Consider the following 20772-nt stretch of genomic DNA (forward strand, 5'->3'; position numbering starts at 1 on the left):
TATGTAATGCTCCATCTACCTTTGAATGCATGATGGACACACTCCTTCATAACCTCAAGTGGTTCATCTGTATTTGTTACTTAGATGACGCCGTCGTTTTTGTTCCTACATTTGCCACGCACCCGGAGTGCCTCTCGCTCGTTCTTTCTGCTTTTCCCAATGCTGGCCTTCAACTTAATTCGTCTAAATGTCACTTCGGATGGCGCAAAATTACTATCCTCGGTCATATTGTTCATTCATCTGGTGTGCGCCCAGACCCGGGAAAAGCTCGTGCCGTACAGAAGTTTCCCGTGCCAACATGTGCTAAATATGTCCGGAGATTCGTGGGCCTGTTCTCGCACTTCCGCCGCTTCATGCACAATTTTTCTGAGGTCACCCGTCCTCTGCTCTTCTGAAGGCAGATGCTTCATTTTCTTGGGGACCTGAACAAGTAACTGCCTTCTCGAAGCTTATCTCTTTCCTTACATCTCCATTTCTTCTTGCCCACTTCGACTAGACTGCTTCAAGAGAAGTCAGCACTGATGCCAGTGGTCATGGGATCGGTGCCATTTTTTGCCAACGTCAACGACGCCACGACCGCGTCATATCCTACGCCAGCCATCTGCTTTCTCTAGATGAGTGGGATTATTTCATTACTGAAAGTGAGTGCCTTGCCGTCCTCTAGGTAGTGGCGAAATCGCGCCCTTACCTATGTGGTCGGCCCTTTACATACACCACAAACCACCATGCGCTCTGCTGGCTTTCGTCCTTCAAAGACCCTACCGATCGCCTAGTTCACTGGGCCCTACGCCTACAGGAACACTCGTACACAGTTGCTTACAAGTCCGAACGTTTATACCAAGATGCCGACTGCTTGTACCGCCACCCAAACGATGTTCCTGCGACCTATGCTTCTGCTCTGTATTTTCTCTATCTGCTTAGCTGACCTTGCTACCGAACAGCGCCGAGATCCAAGCATACGTGGTATCATAGAAAAGTTCACATCTAGGTCATGTGACCTTTTTCTTGGTATGTTCCTACTCAAGGACGGCATTTTATATGGACGTAGCATGTACTTCAGTGGATGAGATGGTGCTGGTTATTACGCGGCTTGTTCGCACTGCTATTCTGTCCAAGCTGCACGATCTGCCAACTTTTGGTCACCTCGGGGAATCAGTACGTACGACCGTGTCCGGCGACGATTCTTTTGGCCTGGTATGCAGCGATCTGACCGCCGCTACGTCGCTTCTCGTGAGTTATGTCAGCGCCAGAAGAAACCATCTGAGCTCACTGTTGGTTTACTCCTACCTCTTGGCGTTCCTACCCAACCCTTCTATCGCGTTGGTGTAGATCTCTTGGTACCTTTCCCCAGGTCTGACTGATGCAACAAGTGTATTGCCGTCGCAACACATTATGCAACTTCGTTCGCGTTCACCAGAGCCCTTCCAACTGACGTGATTTAATCATGGGGTTTAACGTGCCAAAACCACTTTCTGATTATGAGGCACGCCGTAGTGGAGCACTCTGGAAATTTCGACCACCTGGGGATCCTTAACGTGCACCTAAATCTAAGTACACGGGGTTTTCGCACTTCGCCCCCATCGAAATACGGCCGCCGTGGCCGGGAGTCGTTCCCGCTACCTCGTGCTGAACAGCCCAACACCATAGCCACTGAGCAACCACGGCGGGACACTTCCAACTGGCGTAGCCTACTTACTGTTGTAATGCACAACGTCATCGTTCGCCCCTGCGCTCCTCGTCAACTTCTTACCGACAGGGGTCACTCCTTTCTCTTTACCTCGGAGGACGAGGTCCTCCGAGGTATGTGGAAAGGTGTAATGGTTCCAGGACTTACTTTTGGAAAGGTGGTTGTTTGCTCTAAATCAGGGTTACAATCAGGACTCGATGGGAACCAAAGGTCAGTGGGTCGCCTCGCATTGGGCGCTCACGGGAAGACTTCAAATGAAGCTGTGCAGGGTGATATGGGCTGGACTAGTTTTGAAGTGACGGAAGCTCGCAGTAAATTGGAGTATGAAGAACGGCTGAGGAATATGGAAGAAAGTAAATGGGCTGGGAGAGTGTTCAGATACCTGTACAGGAAAAACATTGATTCTCAGTGGAGGAAAAGAACTAGGAAACTTACCAGCAAGCATGCGGCCTGTAGGGTGGGCAACACAGCAACGAAGAACGTCAAGCTGAATGTCAGAGAGGCTGAAATAATATCATGGGTGGCGGCAATGGAAAGGAAACCTGCCATGAGTAACTACTTAAGAGTAAAAAACGAAATCAGGAAAGAAACCATTTATGATAACTGAAACGGAAGCTCACTACTTTTCGAAGCGAGATCGGGATGCCTTAAAACAAGTTACTATAAAGCCTGATATAAGACGGCAGAAGAAGCATGTGCTTGCTGCGGTAAAGCTAGGGAAACTATGGAGCATGGTTTATTAGAATGTGAAGACGTCTACCCAGCAGTCCATTTAGGCACCGCTGGCCTGCTTGAAGCCCTTGGGTTAAGCGGGAGCAGTGGAAAAGTAAACATGTCCGCAATAGGCATTAGTAAGAGGCGATAGGAGGATTGGTGGAAGAAAAGTAGGGAAACGACAAAAAACAGAGTTCGCAATAGGGGACCAGAAAATTTGGGTGTGGTAATCCATAGTGTTTTTTTATTGTTTAACCTAGGTAGGACATTAGGCAGTATAATAGCAAGAGCTTGGCGGCGCAACCCACCGCCCCGTTACAAAGGGGTGCTCATAACATCCATCCATCCATTCATCCATCCAGTTGTGGGCGACTTCCTCCATCCTTATTCTACCAAGCACAAATGTACTAATGCATTACGAGCAATAAAAACAGCGCTAAACGACAGGACGAGTGAAGGGACACAGACAACAGCGCTGACTAACAACCAAAGCGTCTTTATTCTTTCAGTCAGCATATATATGCTCCGTCGCTATCTGAAACCACAGAATCAACAGAATTGGGCATGCGCAGGGGTTCTGTGGTTTCAGATAGCGGCAGAACATATATATGCTGACTGAAAGAATAAATACACTTTGGTTGTTAGTCAGCGCTGTTGTCTGTGTCCCTTCACTCGTCCTGTCGTTTAGCGCTGTTTTTATTGCTCGTAATCATGAACCAACCAGCCCAAATGCGTACTCTTCTGCTCTTTACTAATGCATGTCATCCGCAGACCAATGGTCTTACGGAGCGGCTTCATCGAATATTACACACATGCTCTTCATATGTCTTCATGTTTCTCATGACCATCGTGACTGGGATACTGCTTGCCAATTTGTCATATTAGCGTACAATTCATCACGCCACGTCACTGCATGTTACTCGCCATTTTATTTGTTTTGCGGCCGAGATTCAGTATTGCTTTTTAATACAATACTGCTTACCCCTCAAGAGTCCGTGTCTTAGTATACAAGCGATGTCATTTCTCGAGCCCAAGAAACACGCCAAGTTCCTCACCGTCGCTTTTGTGCTTCTCAGAACAAGAGTAAAAGCATTTGTGACAGTAGTCACCGGGACGCCGACTATATTCTCGGGGATCTTGACCCTCTTCGATCTCCCAACCGCCATTTCGGCGTCTCGGAAAAACTGATGTGCCGCTACTCCGGCGCTTACCGGGTCCTCTGTCAGGTAACCTACGTAACCTACGATAGGTCTCCGGTCACACCTACTACTCGCTCCATCCAGACTTTCCATGACGTCGTTCAGGTCAGCCGCCTAAAACGCTACCAGTCCTTTTCTGCCTAAAAAGCAGCGGGACGGCGCTTCCACGCCAAGTGGAAATATGTTGCGCAGCTCTGCACAAAGCTGAGGAAGATGAGCACGAGCTTAGGTCTGAAGAAGTGAACGCTTTAATGACCAGCCTGCTGTAGGCTTGGCTTTGTCAATTACATTTAATTACTGTACATTTTGTAAATAAAAAAAATATGGGGTTTTACGTGACAAGAGCACGATCTGATTATGAGGCATGGCGTAGTTGGGGAATCTGGAAAATTTCGACCACCTAGGCATCTTTAACGTACACCTAAATCTAAGAACACGTGTGTCTCCGCATTTCGCCCCCATCGAACTGCGGCTGCCGTAATGTATATGCGCTACTCGTCTTGCTTCTTCTCTTAACTTAACGGGAAGCTTTAGCTCCTTCCTGGAAATCATCAATCCTTTCTTCTTACAACCACTGCACCGCAATTCATGAGTTATGTTGAACTTAAAAGAAACAGTTAAAATTAGATTTCAGAAAGCCAATTTTTATTTAGCTGCCACTTTTCTAAATTCTAAAAAAAATGCGAAATCTCAAGAAACAATACTCAAAGTATACGACTCTGTACCTCAGCAACTAAAACGATATCGAAATTCTGTAAGCTGCACCTAATGTTTCATTCAATGCAGACAAAAATGATATATCATATGCCACCCTGAAATACATCACTAACTCCTGAATATGGTATTCGCAAAATCTTAACAGGCATTGTAACTTCACATAAGTTATAAATTCATACATCGAATTTGTCCAGTTGAGATGCTGCAAGGGATACAGTTTATAGAGGGATGCGATATCAGTTTTTATCCGGACTAACGGATTTGTAAACTTCGTACTTCTTTTTCAAATTTGCCAATTTCCGATAATTCTTGTCAATAATTCCATGACATAGATCAAAATTATTATTGCAGCGATCACTGTGTCTAACGTTCTCCCTTGAATGCAACAATTCTCATTCATATCGGTTGAGCGATTTTCTCATGAAATCATTCATGCGTTTCACATGTATTTGGGCAGCCGGCATCGAAGACGGGCCTGAGCTAAAGCTTCCTCTTATTGAATCACACTGGTTCTTAGAAAACACAAGAAAATAACGCTGACTATACCGAATCCCGCGGCTGCAGTTGTGCACAAATAGAAAAAAACAACGAAGAAAGGGAACCCAACGCAAGCTTTGCGGGAGCTGTTATCTCGGCCAGACATCTCACCCGGAATGCCGACGAGCTGTCTGGCAAGATATCTAGCAAAATTGTCGATTCATTGCAAGTCGAGCAAGTAGCAGGTTGTCTTCAAGATAACGCTGATACATAAGCGCGCTCGTTTCCAAGTGCCGAGGGGAAGCAACAGTCTCAGGGTGTGCTTCTTTTTATTGCGTTTTCTTTAGTTGTGCGTCATGGCATACGTCACGGCGCGAATTTCAAATCTTTAAGGTTGATACGCCACGTGGTGGCAAAAAAAGAAACCAAACGCATGTCCAGAATTCCTGGGTATGGTTGTCTATATTTGACGACAGCGTCCGCGAGTATGGACAGAATTCAGCGACGCAAGCTCGACTCTGCAGCTACTCAGTGTTGTAATGAAAGAAAACTCCTACAGAGTGTTCAAAGTGCCGAGCTATTCACTCTAGCGGAAGAGAACGGCCGCCACATTATGTTTAAATGAATTCCCAGGCACTGTGGTGTATATGGAAACGAACTGGCCGATGCCGAAGCGAAGAAGGCACTCGAAGAATCAGAGCCGCTGCTTGCAATTCCTTTTTTTAAGAGCGAACGTCAAGCGCCTTCTCTCAAGTATCACACTAAAAGTGACAAACATGTTTTGTAATCATCTGGAAAGTCGTCACGGACGGCTCCAGAGATTAGACCCTAACATAACATTTAGGCTACCAGCAAAAACTGAGCGCAGCTGTGCCAATGTTCCGCACAGACTTAGGCTGGGTGGCCTCAATGCGTGGATACGTTCACCTAATACGACGCACCGGGTTTCCAGACTGTGAGTTATGCCATGTGCGTAAGACTATAGGTCGTGTGCTGTGTGACTGCACTCAGTACGTGGGAGGGCGACTGCAGTAGACTCTTGCGCGCCTGGACAGCTCACCGCTGTCTGAGGACGTTATTTCAGGCCATTGGTATGACGTTAAACCTAGTTTTCAGGCTATCCAGGCCTTACTCGACTTTTTAAACTGTAGGGCTCTAGAATGTAGGCTTTGAGTAGACCTAATTTATTTGCTTTCTGTCGTCCTCGTCACCCATCATGCTCTTCTTTCTTTCCCGCTTCCCCTTCCCCAAGCGCAGAGTCGCTGGCTAAAGGAATGTGCCTTCAGCCGACCTCTCCGCATTTCATATCAGTAAACGTTTATACATCTTCTCTAATTTACATGTATAAACTTTTGCTGTCTCTAACAGAGGCCTTGCCTTGGACGCCATCCGGTATTTCCCACTGACATAGCGCGCTTAATATGGCCGGTAAATAACACAACGGCAAACAGCAGCACGGCCACAAAAAGAAAGAAGCCCGCAGATTTTAAACTCTTTTACACTACAGGAAATCACAAAATCACAACTCAATTTTTCCCTAAGGGAAAAAATGTTTATGAATATCAGTCTTGATGCAAAATGCGTCTATACCTTTTATATGAAAAGCGTGAAAAAGACTTCCAGCACATTGAACCAACTTAAAAAAAAAACATGTCTCTTTCTGGCGTATTATAGTGATTGGACATGCTACCCAAAGATTCGCGCAGCTGCTGGCTCACTGGATGTCACGGCGCTTGCGAAACCATCTAAAGGAACGACATGTGTTGATTTCTAACTTTTCTTTTTGGCATTTAAAGCTTTTTAGCGCTGTCGTGACATTCCATTTGAGCCTGTGCGGAAAACGAGTCTCGGCGAATTCAACCTTGCACTTGAGGTAGTGCTCAGTCAGATTTTAGTGTGTTTAGCCAGATTTAGCGTAAGGGTCGCCCTTAGAGACAGGTTGGCTTTGTGCAGGGCCTGCTGTTTAGAGCTCATATGGTCTTTGCCTCGGCCTGCTTTTTGATCTCGTCCGCGGTATGTGCACGGGTGATTTGAAAACAATCTGCGCACACATGACAAATAAAGGTAGCAGGTGGCAACACTGCAGAAGGGGAGTGGAGCACGCATGCGTAGATATAGGTAAATAAGAAAATGTGCAATTTAAAAGTCCAGATGTGTGCAGTCACTTAACGAGTGAGCGTAACCTTCTCTAACCTCCCATTTTGACGTCACAGGATGCTACCTTCACGAACGTAAATTTAAAATAATTCCTCATATGCAGGAGAACAGAGGTGATATTTTGCAGGTTGTAGAACGAGAGCGAAAGGCTGTTTAATGAAAACTGAAGCGGTTTTCATGGCGGCACACGTAGCACGCTACTCCTTGCAAAGACTATAGAATGAAGATAGCCGAGGTAGACTTCTGGAATTTTATAACCAGTCATGGAATGATGGCATCGTTCCTGAGCGGTGGAACTCCAGCCGCTTGATACCACTTCTGAAGCCTGGAAAGTCGCCACTTGACCTAGCGTCCTACCGACCCATTGCGCTGTCCAGCTGTGTTGAAAAGGTCATGGAAAGAATGATCCTCACCCGCCTAGAATGGTATCTTGAGCGCCACAACGTATACCCCGAGGCCATGGCTGAGTTTAGAAGAGGCCGTTCCTCTACTGACAACGTCATCGACCTCGTCACGTCTGCACAACAAGAAAAACACCAGAAACGTATATCGGTTGCACTATTCCTCGATGTGAAAAGCGCCTATGATAATGTAATGCATGAAGCCATCATTGATGCCCTGGAAAATAATGAAATTGGTGGACGCATGTTTCGGTGGATTCGGAGCTATCTATTCAAAAGGTCCTTCTTTGTGCACAGTGCAGATGGCCGAACTGCTGACCATTACACTTACCGTGGCGTCCCTCAGGGTGGGGTTCTTAGCCCCACTTTGTTCAACCTTGCAATCCTTGGCCTTGCCGACGTTCTACCACATACAGTAAACCTTTCCATATATGCTGACGACATATGCATATGGGCCTCGGCAGTTACACGTCTCCAGGAGTGTGCACGGCTTCAAAAAGCAGTGACCCTAACATCATCGTACCTGCGTGCTCAAGGCCTCAGTATTCTGACCGAGAAGTGCGCCGTAGTCGCTTTTACCCACAAACCCATGACCTGGTACCCCATTTCTGTTAACCACCAACCAATTTCCTACGCAAAAACTCACCGATTCCTAGGCGTTATTACCGACAGAGACCTTTCATGGAGCCCCCACAACTCATACTTGAAGAAGAGGCTTACTTCTATCTCCCATATACTAAGGTTTCTTGCCGGTAAAATGTGGGGCACATCCCTGGCATCTATGCTTCAACTATACAGGACGCTCTTTCTAGGATACTTGCGATAGAGCACACCAGTGCTGTCCAATGCTAACAAAACTAACATCCATGTCATACAGAGCATTCAAGGCCAAGCCCTTCGAACATGTCTGGGGCTACCTCGAATTGCTTCAACCGTGGCAACAATTGCCACCGCAAGAGACCACCCAATAATGAGCTATATAGATATCGACGCGCTCCGGGTGCATGTTCGCCATATATCCAGAGTCCCTGACCACTATCTCGCTCGCTTGCCTGAGAAAAGACCCAAGGCAGCGTTCTCCAGATCAGTTGCGGCTAACCGGCACTCTTTGTCTCTGAGGCACTCACCCGCAACAAGATCGCCATCCCCTATGTGGTGCTTGAAAAAGCCTCCTGTGTACCTTGCTGTTCCAGGAATAGTGAAGAAATCTAGCCTGACCACCGCGGCTCTGAAGCAGATCACATTGGAACTTCTGCATTGTTCATACGCTAACTGAATCCATCTTTACACGGATGGTTCCGTCTCAAAAAATTCTACGGGCGCAATTGTTCTACCATCTCAATCGGTTGTCATCAAGTTTAAGACTTCACACATAACGACACCTACAGGTTCCGAATTGGCCGCTCTTCGCGGTGCTGTCGAATACATTGAAACAGAACCGCCCAACAAATGGGCAATATTTTGTTATTCGAAAGCAGCCCTCCAGAGCTTGCGAAGTTTACGACGTGGCAATTATGAACAGCTGGTGTCACAAATCAACAAAACCTGCCATTGCACTTCTGAACGAGGACATGATATCATACCTCGCCGATAACGCTGCCCGACGTGCCCAGGCTGGCGCACCGACACTCCTTATACCTTTATCGAGAATCGACGCTGCAAGGGAGCTTCGCAGTCTCGCTCGTACCATCACGTTAAGTTTCTGGCATACACCACAGAACTCTAAGTATCGGTTACACAGCCTCAACCCATCACTGAAACTTAAATTACCAGCGAACCTTTCACGACGTGACGCAACACTGCAGTGTCGGCTGTGGGTAGGAGTAGCATTCACCAACTCCTACAGCTATCGTATTGGAATGGCAGATTCACCAATGTGCGCTAAGTCCAAGTGTGAAGAGACCATCAGTCATCTTCTGTGCCACTGTTCTCGCTTCGATAATGAACGTCAGACTCTCCAGTGTGGAGTTCCAATCAGTCGGCCGAAGTGAACGGACGTGTCGTCGGCGCGCTCCTCAACCACCGAGACTACGCGACCTTCACCGACCGCCCTTGACCGCCCTTGCCCGGGCCGCTTTCGCCGGGAATCATATGGGAAGCGGCTTTCTCGCCGTTTCCCACCGACCGCCTTTTCCTCCCGGGACATTTTGCCGCTCCCCGCGCCCCTATAGCTCTGAAGCAGTTCCAACGCGGCTGGCCCTGCCGGGGCCATAGCTGCCTTGCCGTGTTTTCTACACCATGAACCAAGAGCGCCAAGCGACCAGCTCTTCCGAGGCCCATGTTCTAAACGGGCGTGCAAAGGGCTTTCGGCCAATTCACCACTCTGATTCGATGGAGCATTTATCTACCGCAACGTCATTTTCCAACGAGCAGAAGACGCAATCGGCGATGGAGAACGCCGCCGCGCTTTTCTCGACAACAACGAAGACGCCCGAGGTGGATACCGCGGGAGTGGCCGCCGATCCCATCGTCGCCAATTTTCCCTCCCAACAACGAGAGGTAGACACTCCAACCGGGGAAAGGATGGAGGAAGATGCTACCCCGAACATTTACGACGACAAAACTGACGACGACACAGGTGGCTGTTGGAAGACAGTCATACATAAGCGACGCATCCGTAAAACGCACGCTAAGACGCAACCCTCCGAGAACATCTTGGGCATTCCGGACGCCTCCCAGCCTACCGTACGCAAGCGCAGTCGGAAACAGAACCTGCCTCATCTTCCTTTGCACGACGAAAAGATAATTCTGCAGCCTCACGGAAGACTTTGCCTCGATAAGTGGACGCGCCCAGAACTCCCCAGTGCTCTATGGAGTGTAGCCGGCTTGACCACCGACGATCGTCAGGACATCATATTCCGACTGCGACCTCAGCAGAACTTGACAATCATCAGCACACCCCAGTCACACGTAGCCGACGCATTGTACAAGGTGAGGGAGCAGAACCTTGGTCAGCGGGTCTATCCCATCACAACATATTTTGCAGCCCCAGACAACTCATGCAAGGGAATTGTTCCTGGTCTTTTGCCCGGTACACCGTCTTCCAAGCTAGTGGATGAGCTTTTGGCTCCTGGAACTCAAATACTTCAAGCGCGAAGGATGGCTCAAACCAACGTTGCGTTGGTAACATTTGAAGGACTTAAAGTGCCTCGCTACGTGCGTTTCTATGGTGCAGAACTCCGCTGCTACCCCCATCGACCCCGCCAACTGGTCTGCAAGATATGTGACAAGCTCGGCCATTGGGCTGATTACTGTCCTACACCGCACGTGGTCATTTGCGCGACGTGCGGGACTGACAACCCCACCCCGTCACATCCGTGCACCCCACACTGCATATCCTGTGACGGGACCCACCCTACAGCGGATCCAAACTGCCCGCGGCGTGCTAGGCAGACACTGAACAAAGCTTGGGTGCGGAAAGCTCTCGAGAAAGAGCAGCGTGAACTCCAACCCTCCAGCGACCCGACCACTACCACAGATACGGCGGAGACCCGAACGTCGCGCACCCCCACGAAGGAGACCAGACAAGTCCGGTCGGAGACCCGTTCGAGATCCCGTCGCAAGTTCCGGACCCGCTCCAAGTCTCGGTCCCGATCCCGCGAGGCATCGGTGCGCCTCCCAGAGAGGCGCCCTCCTTCCCCATCTTCACAACAACCCTACAAGAAGGCCCTGCAGACCAACGCCCCAGCAAAGGTGACCCTGGTCCCATCAGGGGTGCAGCGGACCCCGGAGAAGAAAACAGCAATGGAGGCGCCTCGGGAGGTAGGTCGGGCGGAGGGTCCCCCACAGCTCGCTCCGCCCCGTAAATCTCTCCCTACCCCTTCCCCTATTACCGATTCGTTATCAAATCCCCATCCTCTTATAGAAATAGCCCGCCTACGTCGTGACATGGAGGCGCGCTGTGAGCGGTTGTAAAAACAAGTGGACGCGCTGGTGGCAGACATGAGCACTAGTATGCAGGCGGCTCTGGACAGGATAGAACGCCAAATGGAGGCTCTTCAAATAGGGATTACGGAGCAAGTGAAATCATGTATAGAGTGCACTTTCGCACGCATGCAAGTTCCTGAGCTTAGCGGTAACAACGAAAGCGCGCTTTCCGACCAAGGCTTTTGGCCGCAACCTTCAAATGTGGGCACCCGGCGCCCGCATCCCTATGCACGACCGCCTGCTTCCTTTCGCGATGATGATGGCGCCGCGTAACGGGGAGCAACTAGTGGTGTGGCAGTGGAATTGTAGGGTATTCCGCCGAAAACGAGGTTCCCTACAGCAGTCTATCGCCACATCCACGAACCCTCCCGATGTCATCCTCTTACAGGAATTCAATTGCACCCCTTCTTTAGCCGGCTACAGCACGCTCTCGGGTGTCTCTCCTCTTGTGGGAGCCTTAGTTTCGAAACATGTTACATGTCGCATGCATACCACTAACACTGACATTCCTCACCAAATATTGGAAATAATTACGCAAGGTAAACGCAGCGAGAGTCTGTCTGTACTCGATGCATACAGTTCCCCTCGTTCGCGGACGCACTGTTTTCAGCACCTACTAACAGAATTTGGTAGGTTTGGACGGGTTTGTGTGGTGGCCGGCGACTTTAACGCTCCGCATACTGCATGGGGTTACGTTAAATCGCAGGCTAAAGGGACCCGCTTATGGAATGCCATCTGTAACATGAGATACACACTGCTTACCGACCCAGAGCACCCCACTCGGATAGGCAACAGTGTATCTCGTGACACCTGCCCTGACCTTACCTTCGTGCGCAATACTGGCCCAGTCGTTGCGCACGGGCCTTTAGAGGAGCACCTTGGTAGTGACCACTACATTGTGGCGACCACCTTGTCATTACGGGGTGCGCGCAGGCCCGAGCGAAATGTGCGTATAACGGATTGGGCGAAATTCAGGGAACGTCGCCAGGACCCACCTGAGCGCCAAGGGTACGAACGCTGGCTTGACTCTCTCGCACAAGATCTAGAGGCCACCACGAGCACACTGCGCACCACAACCGAGACACCAGACATAGACCCGCATTTACTTCATCTTTGGAACGCCCGCAGAGGGTTGACACGACGATGTAAACGACAACGCCTCAACCGCAAACTTAGGAAACGTATAGATAAAATTACACGGGAATCCCAGGAGTATGCAGAGATCCTTACGAGGAATAACTGGCGAGGATTTTGCGATCGCCTCTCAGGCACATTGAGCACAGCAAAAACGTGGTCGATTCTTCGCTCACTCACAGATCCCACCAGAACAAAGGGAAAAACATTTCAACAGCTGCACATCCTAATGCACGAGTACAGGGACGATGTCTCGACACTCCTCAGAGAGCTAGAGAAGCATTTCATACCCACAGGCCCGCCGCCGCAGTACCCTGACTATCCTTATGTAGGCGAGGTGAACGAATTGCTCGATATCTGACGAAGTGCGGGTGGTCCTACAAGACCTACGCCGCAACACGGCACCGGGAGCCGACCACATCAGGTTCGCCACCCTTCGTAACCTCAGTGACGCGGATATCAACCACCTCACCCATATCTTCAATGATTGCTGGCGCAAGGGCATGCTTCCCCAAGCATGGCGACACGCCGACATCACACTGATCCCCAAACAGGGCAAGCCTGTTAAGGCTGAAATCTTACGACCCATCTCCCTAACATCCTGCATTGGTAAGCTCATGGAGCATGTACTCTTGCGGCGTCTGCAGCGCTTCCTCGAAGAAAAATCATTCTTTTCTAACTCTCAATTCGGATATCGGGCTCATCTGTCTGCCAAAAATGTGCTTTTACAATTGCGGGAGGAAGTCATAGGACCTCCGTCGTCGGCCCAAACGAGAGCACTCATCGCCTTAGACCTAAAAGGGGCATTCGATAATGTTGAACATGACCTCATCCTTCGCAATGTTGCACATTCACACTGTGGAATTCGTATGTACAACTATATCCGCACATTTCTTCGAGATCGCACAGCCACCGTAGGAATGGGACCGCATCGATCCGGTACGATTCGTCTTGTAGGACGTGTGACACCCCAGGGCTCAGTTCTTTCCCCTACTCTATTCAATATCGCGCTCGCAGGGCTCCCCCGGCTACTCGACCAGATCCCTGATGTCGCCCACGCTATTTATGCGGACGACATTACTATCTGGTCGACACGGGGTTCCGACGGAGCCATCCAGCACCGACTGCAGCAAGCAGTCGATACAGTTTCTGAGTAAGTACGCGAGAAAATGTGGCTTAAGATGTGCTCCGGAAATGTCGGAACTCATAATCATTCGCCCCCGGAGCCGTTCCTCTACTCCCCCTATCACTGTGCACGTGGATGGAACACCGATACCACAGGTTAATCGTGCTCGTATCCTCGGCCTACACGTCCAAGCGGATGGCAGGTCAAACTACACTGTTTGCCTTCTATCCAGACAGATTGAGCAAATTCTGGCCATGATCCGGAGGGTCTCCAACAGGCGCTCGGGTGATCAGCCGCCTTGCATACCATCTCATATTTCAGCGGTTGACCCAAGTGCAACAACTTCGCATAGACGCAATGATTCGCAAAGCGTCGAAGCTGGCCCATGGGCTCCCGAATTATACTTCCATACGCCGTCTCCTTAACTTAGGGACACATAACACACTAGGCGAGCTGCTAGAGGCACATTCGGTCAGCCATCGCCAGCGCCTCCTACTCACTCCTACTGGCCGCCATCTTCTCACACGGCAAGGATATTCTGTCCCACCCCTTGAGTCTAAAACCCGTCCAACGATCTTGTCGTCAGCGATACGCCAAGCACTAAGTATTCATCCATTGCCACGTAATATGCACTCCGAGCATGACAGAGGGCTGCGCAAAGCCCGTGTACGATACATTGGCCGCATGCTTGCAAATATCCCGGAAACACATACTTTATACACGGACACATCACGCACTCAAGAGGGCTATACCTCGGTAGTTTTGGATGACACCGAATCCCTGAGAGACTCTGCTGCAATGCACGGAACAAATGCCGCTTACGGAGAAATTCTCGGTGTTGCTCTTGCAATTCGATACGCCATCCGTGTTCTTGAGGAAGTGTATATATTGACGGACTCGCAACAGGCATGCCGGGCGTTCCTATCAGGACATGGCATCCCGAGAGCGGCGCACCAAATCCTCAAACAGATCCCGCAAAATACACCAAACACATCACCCCGCATCCACTTACTCTGGACCCGTGGTCATACCTCGCTGCCGGGTAACGAACGCGCACATGCGGTTGCCCGAGAAATTTCCCTCCGGGCGACTCGGCGTGGTGAGGCGACTAGTTCAGAGTGGGGGGATCCCTTGCTCCGTTACAAAGACGTACTCCGTCATTATACACGCATTCGTCGCACCCACGCCGCACCACCGCCGTCCTTCTCGCGGGAGGAAGCAGTGGCATTACGCCAGTTACAAACCGCAACTTTTCGAAATCTTGTCTCTCTCAATAAATTCTACCCACACCGTTATGCAGATCGTTGCCCTGGCTGTGGCAGCTCGCCCACAATCTTCCACCTCACGATTGAGTGCACTACAAACCTTTTTACTCCCTTGCCAACTCTCCTTTACCCACTACGCAACAAAGAGCTGTGGGACGATGCCCTCCGCGACGGACCTCCCGAGGTCCTCCGAGCTGTGATACAACGGGCTCGAAACATCGCCGGAATCATCTTAGGGACCCTGGACTGAGGGTTCGTCCCACACTTCTCTCGCCATTCAAATATTATTAATAAAGATGTTTTACTCTCTTTCTCTCCAGTGTGCCTTGAATAGACTGGATAACCGGCCATTTACGGAAGCGAAGATCTTGGGAGCCTGGCCTAACAGTTCGTTAGCTCAGAAAGCAGTTCAAGCGCTATTTCACTACCTGAAGGCAACAGACTTGAGTTCCCGACTATAGACATCCTATACCTAAGTTTTCTCTCTCTCTCTCTTTCACCCTCCATTCCCCTCCCCACGTGTAGGATAGCCAACTAGACTCTGTCTGGTAAACCTCCCTGCCTTTCCTTCTTCCCTTCTCTCTCTCTCTCTCTCTATAGAACGAGTGTGCCTATACGTATACCATGTTTTTTTAGATTAAACATAATTTTGAAAGATTGCCTTTATAAAACAGCACAATTCTCATCCTTGAACAGGATTTCTCGAAGAGGCGAACCTTACCCTCACAAAAAATAAAAATGCCTATTCGTCTAACTAACGAATTTCTACTTCATAAGTTCGCAACTAATTACTTCATGGCATATATTTCAATATACAGATAGCTGGAGAACATAAGGCATGTATGTCTTGGAACAAATTTTGTGGACAGTACCTGTTTCAGGACAGGCGCCTTCAAACATGCGATAAAAATGCACTGTTGTCTCGCTTACCTTTTTTTAAGGAGACACGGTTTTATGTATTCGAGCGCAAAAATAACGGGAACGCCAATGGAAAAATCCGCACGCTTTGAGTATAAGTATTTCGATACTGTTGTTAGCTTCAGAATTATTTTCAAGTGGACACGCCGCTCCAGCTCATCACCAACAATTCGTAAATTGCTACATATGCCGCAAAGTGATTAGTTAGGAACATGACTAGGGGAAATAATGTAAATAATCGTATGCACATTTTCATTTTTTTGTACAAATAGTGCACAAATTTTCGAGTAATCCAGCTCAAGGACTAAATTTTTTTACTATTTGCCACAGGCGAACATACTCACTAGTGTACGTACCGGGTACGTACACTAGTGAGTATGTTCAAGAATTCCTTGTAATATGATCAAGTCCGTTGTAAATTACCGTACTTACTCGATTCTAAGCACCCCATTTTTTTCACGATGGCGATGCCCAAAGTGAGGGGGGGGGGTGCTTAGATTCGAAAAATCTAGAATGACCCCGCCTCCCTCTTTTCGCTTTGACATCACGACGATACGGGTGCGAGAAATAACATTTTATTTTGCAAACATTCAAAAGAAAAATCGGTACAGACAGTGAACCCATCGCTTGTGTCGGATGCTCAGTTACTATCACTGCCACTCGAGTTCGTCGCACCGCTTGAACCGCCGCTCTCGGTATCCCACAGCAGGTCGTCTTCCGTTCCGTCGAAGTGGTTTGGGATCGAGTACTTCTTAAGATTTGACCACAACGTCCACTTGGACCCGCTTCCCCGCGTCCGAAATTTACTTTGCCATGGTTGATGGGGACGCTTTCTGCAGCTTTCACCGTACAGCCGTACAGTCCGGCTGTACGGCTTACTCGAGCCGCGGACGCCGCGCCACCTCGGGACTCCGACGGCTCCGGCTCGATGACAGAGTGAGCAAGCGCGCTTGGCGGCCTTGGCTACACGTTCTTCCTAACAAATAGGGGGGTGCTTACATTCGCATGCAAACTTTTTTCTCAGTTTTCTCGCGAAAATAGACGGGGGTGCTTAGAATCGGGGGGTGCTTAGAATCGCGAAAGTACGGTACCAAAGTTACAATTAATATTATTGAGGGGACGGGAACCGAGGACGATGACGAAGAGCTTTCTTGAACTCTTTAACCGTCTAGCCATCTGCAGACTTCAATGATCGCTGTAAACTTTTCAGCGTCAGCTAAATTGCTCATTGCTCAGCTCACACAGGCAAATTGACATATTTAACCTTCGTCCGCCCACAGCTTGTATTTGCTTCGTCCATCTCGTTGTCTCATCAAGAGTATTTAATTTCAATGCTTGAAGCCGTACAAGATAGAGCCGCTCGATTCATTTAATGTAATTACAACCTCCATTCCAGTACAACAAAAATTAAGGTAGGCCTTCCACTCCAGACGTTAAGTATTCGTCGTTCTGTTTCTCTTTTATGCTTAATACAGAAATATATTCACAGTGTAATGCCATCCCCACTGCCACTTGAAAAAGCATTACGTACATCCACGCGCCTTCATAATCACCTAGGCATCAAACGCATATTTGGTAAAACTAAAGCTTCCAATTCTTCGGCTTTGCCACAAGCTATCGCATTTTGGAACGATCTTCCAGATGCCATTGTTTCAATCACTAACCACGAACTTTTTCGCGAGCGCTTGTATGCACATTTTACGAACTGAGACTGCATAATGATGCATTCTTTTGTTCTGCTTACCGTTACTTATCTTTGTTCTTGTTCATGCTCATCCCGTATTTTGTTGTACAGTCCCCCCATCATTTAATCCTTCGACCGGAGCCTGAGATGCACATTTAAATAAATAAGTAAGTAAGTAAGAAAATAAATAAATAAATAAATAAATAAATAAATAAATAAATAAATAAATAAATACATAAATAAATATCGCACCTGGAAATCTTTGCGTGCCTTGAGTGGTTCCTTGTCAGCTGCCGCTGTTTTTGATTTCTGCCTATTTAGAGTTATCATGGGTCTGCTAGAGTTTTTGTTTTGCTTTCTGTTCTTTGTCTGCTTTCAAGGATCGCACGAATTCGTGAAATTCTACACTTAGTTAACAAAACGGTATGCACACATCTATGAGGTCTACACAAAACCTGGCGTTAATTATGTGCACTTGTGTTGGTCGCATTCATTTGCGGCTACTAAAGAATCAGAAGTGACTATATTACAGTCATGTCTCGCTTAAGTATATAGGCTCTTTGAAAATAAGAGTGTTAACCAGATCAGTATGAACTTGTTGACATTATTACTAAGCACTTCGCAGGTAGCATATGGCTAAATATCGTTAGCGAGGTTCTTTAGCTACGCCGCCGTGAAGTTCAGGCGTCAAGGAAATACTGTAACGATGCAGACGTCGCATATCGCACGCAGGTGCCGCGGCGTCGCAAGGAGTTGCACGTTGCTACTTGTGGTGCCGGCAACAAGAAGAGACCATATACAGCACACGACCAGAGCAATTGGGCTGAGGTATTAATATACAGGCTTACAGCCCAATATCCATCTCTTAGAAACTTAGGGAAGGAAAGAAGCTTTCTTTCAGTCAATCGGCAACTTTTGAAATCACACGAAGGCATATTCCAAAAGCCTGTCCTGCTCGAACTTGTGTTTGAGATATGAGATTCCATTCGGATTCACTAGTGCGCAAGAATGATTTGATCCGCATTAGAATGCTTATAAAAGTACCCTCGCACGCTCGCAGCAAGCACGTCGACATAAGTCTCGTCTCTTCAACAAATGTTATATTTTTACCTCATGCGCAAGTTCCAGAATAGCTCTCGAAGGGAACAGGATTGGAGCCTACGTGAAAAATCTTAAACAAATAAGCGTGTAGCTTAACTTTTAAGAGCAAGGTGGGCTGAATCTTATAATGTCCTATTCATCCCCCGCAGGCCTCTAAATACTTTCTACGTTCTCTTTCATATTGCACAACATGCAGCAATGCGTTCAGCGTCACACGGTGACACGCAGGCATTCCAACGCTTGACGGCAGCTCAACTTTATTGGGCGACCTTTAGCGTCGATCGTGCTTAGCACTTCCCCCTGTCTTGGCGCAGACGACGGACACTTTTGCCTCGTGCCACAGCGTCTCTTCATCTAACAGACGAACTCCTCTAAAAGCGACAGGAATTTCATGACGGAGAACCAAAAACACACTAATCCAGCATTAATTCAGCATATTCAGGGGAGATGGACTTCCGTCTTGCTGTCGTCCGCGTCCTCTTACCTGTCACCTTAGTAGGTAAGCAAAGATCGATTAAGTCTCAGAAGTTGCTCGACTGATTCGACAGTGCGCCGCCAAGCGCCAAGAATAACACACAGCTGAGGTATGTTGAAAGTTTTGAAAGTTTGAAAGTTCATTTAACATAATGAACGTATACAATGCCAAAGTACACACTTTTAGGAACCAACAAATTTGTTAAAGGGTCCCTACCGATAGTTATTAGGAAAAAAACACTTCTATTGCAGCTGTTTTTTGATACTGTAAAATCAGGTTGCGCGGCAGTTCGCTTCTAGCTTGTAACCAGGTTTATTGTGAAGTCCGACTTCATTTTCCGTCAACCATGTCTCTCATGGTAATTTTTCTCTGCAAATGGAAAACACTGACGCTGTCTGGCAGCAGCGGTGGCAGGTAGGACTAGCGGAAAAGTTATGAAATATCGAACTAACCTGTAAATACATGACGAAGCAGTTAGAACACGTCCAGACTGCTCCACCGCCGCTGCCAGAATAGCGTGGACTAAGGCACAGTCAGTGTGTCGAAAGGTAGTAGAGTGGTGTCGCTGCACTCGCTTGAAGGGGGCGTCAATGGAAGATAGTGGCGTGGTTATGGCCAGGTTCATCTGCACCCAATAAGGACAGCGTAGATCATGATTGCTTGTGTTCTGCGCAGATGCTGTAATTACACGACGAAGCAGTTAGAACACGTCCAGGCTGCTCCACCGTCGCTGCGAGAACCAGAATTGGCATGCGGATTTGCTTGCTGGCCTTTTCCATGACATATACGCTTAGGTGGTCTCGTGTCTGCGTACCATATATGTGACCAATAAACAATTTTAAGGAAGAAAGAGCAGGGAACGCCTTCTCCATTGTGGTTCAGTGCATCATCCCTTAGTGCTTCTCGCTCACTGGCGAGATTAACAAAGTATCAAGCAGACTATTTGCTTTTTAAATTCGATGGATTGGAGGAAATTAAGAAATGAACTGAAACATAACTGCGAGTAGGCCTAGTTGGAATAGATTCATCTTAAAACATTTTGTGCGCAAACAAACAGGGACGAAGAATAGGAGCAACACAAGACAACACAACACAAGCACGAGCGCTCATCCTTGTGTTGCTCCTATTCTTCGTCCCTGTTTGTTTGCGCACAAAAAGTTTTAAGAGGAAATTAAGACATGCTAAAGCACCTATAATTAGAGGGAAACAGTCAGTGACACAACAGAAATAGTGTGGTATAAGTCCTTTTAACTTTAAGTGTTACAAGTGTCCGTTAATTTTACGGTTTGGCCTTTTATGAGCCACAATAGAAAGCGGAAAAAAGTGCGAACGGAGAGAACTTACCAGTGGTAGAAGCCGAAAACACAGCCTCCGCACGTCCCGTTCGGTGAAATTTACAATTTTCGATGGCAACGGCTTTTCCACACTCTCTAGCTCCATGCACATGTTCTAAAAACGGGCTTTCGTCTGTAACAATGGCTGCCCAGCTATGTGGCCTGGGAAAAGTAATATGTATAGAAATTTATGGGTGTAATATACAGGACACTGCAGCGCCAAGCGTTATCGTTTAATACGCGTATGTAGGAAGCATGACACTGCAGCTATACCTATAGTTTATAGTGTCCCTGTGCATAATGTCCCGCCCACACGCACTCAGTGTTCACTCTCTCCCCTTTTCCTCTTTCTATTCCCCTTTCCCCCACCCCCAGTGTAGGATAGCAAACCGGATGCTCTTCTGGTTGACCTCCCTGCCTTTCCTGTCCTTGCTTTCTCTCTCTCTGACCCTGTAA

Source organism: Dermacentor andersoni, chromosome 1 (genome assembly GCF_023375885.2).
Source record: "Dermacentor andersoni chromosome 1, qqDerAnde1_hic_scaffold, whole genome shotgun sequence".
In the NCBI taxonomy this organism is placed as follows: domain Eukaryota; kingdom Metazoa; phylum Arthropoda; class Arachnida; order Ixodida; family Ixodidae; genus Dermacentor; species Dermacentor andersoni.